Consider the following 4350-nt stretch of genomic DNA (forward strand, 5'->3'; position numbering starts at 1 on the left):
AGCAAAAGAAACAGTCAACAACACCAAAAGACAACCAACAGAATGGGAGAAGATATTTGCAAATGACATATCAGATAAAGGGCTAGTATCCAAGATCTATAAAGAACTTATCAAACTCAACACCCCAAGACAATTAATCCATTCAAGAAATGGGCAAAAGACATGACAGACACTTCTCCAAAGAAGACAAACAAATGGCCAACGGACACATGAAAAAATGCTCAACATCACTTGGCATCAGGGAAATACAAATCAAAACCACAATGAGATACCACCTCACACCAGTCAGAATGGCTAAAATTAAGACAGGAAACAACAAATGTTGGCAAGGATGCAGAGAAAGGGGAACCCTCTTACACTGTTGGTGGAAATGCAAGGTGGTGCAACCACTCTGGAAAACAGTATGGAGGTTCCTCAAGAGGTTAAAAATAGAGCTTCCCTATGACCCAGCAATTGCACTACTAGGTATTTACCCCAAAGATTCAAATGTAGTGATCCGAAAGGGCACTTGCACCCCAATGTTTGTAGCAGCAATATCCACAATAGTCAAACTATGGAAAGAGCTCAGATGTCCATTGACAGATAAATGGATAAAGAAGATGTGAGATATACGTACACACATATATATATATATAGAGAGAGAGAGAGAGGAATATTACTTAGCCATCAAAAGGATGAAATCTTACCATTTACATCAATGTGGATGGAACTGTAGGGTATCATGCTGAGCGAAATAAGTCAATTGGAGAAAGACAATTATCATATGGTTTCACTCATATATGGAATATAAGAAACAGCAAAGAGGATCATAGGGGAAGGGAGGGAAAACTGAGTGGGAAGAAATCAGAGGAGACAAACCATGAGAGACTTCTAACTATAGGAAACAAACTGAGGGTTGCTGGAAGGGAGGTGGATGGGGGTGATGGGGTAACTAACTGGGTGATGGACATTAAGGAGGGCACATGGTGTGATGAGCACTGGGTGTTATATGCAACTGATGAATAACTGAACCCTACATCTAAAACAAATGAGGCACTATATGTTGGCTAACTGAATTTAAATAAAAAAAGAAATAAAAATATAAGTCAGGGTATGCTAAGTCTCAAATAATTCCTACTAAAGTTCAAGGGATCTGAACAGACTAACTGGGGGAAGCTTCCCAGCAGAGGTGGAAGTGAGCTGGACCTTGCAGGAATCATACCTGAGGGAGGAAGTCATTTCTGGCAGGATGAAAGCCAAGCTGCCAGAAATGGGCACAGGAGGAGGTAAAGCAGAAAAGTTGGATCCAAGTTTTCATGTGAGGTGAGTGCCAGAGATAACAAACTAGATTATAGAGGGTCTTGAAGGCCAGGCTAAGGGCTTTGAGCTTTATTCTGTAAGCAAAAGGGAATCCCTTAAATATTTTGAGTAGATCTGGGGCATACGCAGAGTCAAAGTTTTGACTATGAAATCTTGAGAGAGCTTGGGATGATTGAAGCAGGTGGGATAGAGCCAGGATGACCCATGAGGTAGCCATTGTGATACTCAGAAGTGTAAGTAGATAGGGGTATTCGCTTGAGGAATGATCCCTCTCCCATTGTTAGTCTATGCTTGTGGAATAAAAACCATGATTAGTATATAAAGCAAATACAAAAAGTAATTTTTAAAAAACCTGTAGAAAGAGCAAGTCAGGCCCGGTGACCCTATAGACAGGAGTTCAAGAAGCAGACCTAGGAAAAGAAAGAAAGAAGGTATCCAGGCAATTCCTTTACTGACAAAAATGAGTTCTTTAGAAGTCATCCCTTTCGACTGAGGCTGTGAAGAGAAATCTCATTCATTTTTGCAAATTCCAATGCCCTTTGTGGTTTGTAGTGTTTTCAACTACAAGGCAACTTTCCTGCTGTCACTGAAAGCTGTAATGTTTCTTCAAACTACAAAGTAGGGTCAAAACAATACTGAAGTGGGTGAGTGTGTTTTTCTCCAGAAGTGCCTTTTAAGACAGGACGGGGGAGAGATACTCAAGTAAAGAGTTTTTTCATCCCAAGTACTTTAATTATGGTAACAGTCTGAAAATTCCTAACACCTTTCATGGGAGGACACAAAAGCAATTTTATCGCACTCGTGGTTTTTATTTATATGCAGAAAACTCTTCAGATTTCAGCAAGGAGGCGAGATTTATTATATATTTGCCCTAAAGCTACCAAGTCACACACCTGACAGCAAGTCATATTTTACCGAAAAAATGAAGCCTTAAAATTTTACTGTCATAAGGTTTCTAGTCCCTTTCTTGTATTTTAGGGTTCCTACCAAACATGCCAGGAGAGAGGGCGCCTTGAACTTTTCTGACCCTATTGTGTCAAACACATCTCTTACGTGCTTCATACTTCATCTCAATTCTTTGACAATCCGGTCTGAGGGCTGAGAAATTCTCCATAGGAAAAACCTCAAAACACACACTGTACCTTCCACTCACATCTGGAGTCATATATCAAAACTGCCCTCACAGAGCAGCTCCTGGCTTTTCCTGACAGAAGGGAAGGGAGGTCTACCCTCAGGCCTAGGAGCTGGCTCTCCTGAGTGCCTGCCCTTCCCTCGTTTTTCCCTCAGGTGAAGCCTCATTTCCCCCTTAGGAAGCCTACCTCCCCTCCTTTCCAGTGCTCTAAGTCCTTGGACAGACTCCCCGTGATATCCCCCGAATGCTCTAAATAGTTCCTCAGTAGGTTTCAGCCAGCTGTGATCTGCTCCTTCAGGCCCCAATTTGTGAAGTCAAGTTTCTTTACTACTAAGAAATAAGCATAGTTTAAAATAATGAGGCTCAACTGAATCTGAACCAGTGGGGGGTGAGGCCCCCACATCAGTTCAATTTTTAAAGCAGCACAGGGAGTCTCTTTCCCGTCTCGGGGTTGCATGGAGTCAGCTCCTGGGTCTGTGAGACTAGAAAATTGAGAGCTTCTTCACACCAGCAGCAGCAGCTCTGCCCCATCACCAGGCCACAAAACCAATATATTGAGTCACACCGGAAGCACTGTGGCCATCGTTTGGATTACCAGGAGAAAAAGAGGAAGAAGGAAGGTCTGGAGGTTCGAGAGTGTTCAAAGAAGGCAAAAAAGATGATTGGTCTGAAAGCCGAGCTCTACCATGAACAGCACCAGGCTGAGAAAATACAAATGAAAAAGACTATCAAGATGCATGAAAGGAGAAGCCTCCAACAAAAGAATGATGGTGAGACTCTACGAGGAGCGATGCTGCACGCCTACTGGACAGGGAGGGACAGTCCCCAGCTAAAGTCCTTTCCAATAGGATGAAACAAAAACGCCAAGAGAAAGCAGGTAAATGGGAAGTCCCTTTGCCCAAAGTTCGTGCCCAGGGAGAAACAGAAGTATCAAAAGTTATTCAAGCAGGAAAGAGAAAGAACAAAGCATGGAAGAGGATGGTTACTAAAGTCTGCTTTGCTGGAGATGGCTTTCCTCGAACACCCCCTAAATAGGAGAGATTCGTTAGGCCAATGGGCTTACGTTGCCAAGAGGCCCATGTAACACATTCTGAATTGAAAGCCGCCTTTTGCCTGCCAATACTTGGTGTAAAAACGAATTCCTCATCCCCACTATATACAACTTTGGGTGTTTATTACCAAAGGTACTGTCATGGAGATGAACGTGAGTGAGTTGGGTCTTGTGACACAAGGAGGCAAGGTGATTTGGGAAAAATATGCACAGGTACCAATGATCCTGAAAACGATAGAGGCATAAAGGCAACCTTGCTGGTTGGACAGTAGCTTCCAACAAGTAACTCCTTATAATTACTGAAGACCACACACCAATCGGGAAAACCACCATGACTGCAGTGGTTCTGAATACCACCAAACAGCCCGGCATGTCTGCAGTCACCAAGACAACTATCTATTCTACTGTTAAAAAAAAAAAAACACAAAAAAAACAAAGAACATGAAAATAGCCCAGTTTTATAAACTGGTCTTTATTTTCAAGTCGGTTTAGCATCTAGATGTTCCTAAGTTTGAATAATTTTAAAGAACAATTATAGAAATATCATGGTCTGTTTCTGCATTAAGAAATGGGTCCTCAGCAATGCAGATCTAGTGTTACTGGAAAAACTAGTATAGCTGAAAATACCTTTTATCGTAAAGGTTAGTGCACACTTAAATCTAGAGCCCAGGCTATGAAACGTCATTTCTGAGATCTTACCTGAAGTCTATTCTACCTCATTTTTCTTCATTAATCCTAAGAAATGTAGCATTGGCATACGGTCACATTTGCTTATAAAGTATTTACCCTAAAAGTACAGGAGAGAAGGCACACTACACCAAATAGGAAGAGTTCAGAAGAATTTAGATAAATCTTTTCACCTCTAATC

At 41.7% G+C, this 4350-nt stretch overlaps 1 pseudogene; it reads left to right on the top strand.

Moving 5' to 3' along the window:
* The first annotated feature begins 1228 nt into the window (after positions 1–1228).
* On the top strand, positions 1229–3754 carry LOC102733767 (ribosome biogenesis protein NSA2 homolog; annotated as a pseudogene).
* Positions 3755–4350: the final 596 nt, after the last annotated feature.

Source organism: Leptonychotes weddellii, chromosome 10 (genome assembly GCF_054177405.1).
Source record: "Leptonychotes weddellii isolate Sample4059 chromosome 10, ASM5417740v2, whole genome shotgun sequence".
Taxonomy (NCBI): Eukaryota; Metazoa; Chordata; class Mammalia; order Carnivora; family Phocidae; genus Leptonychotes; species Leptonychotes weddellii.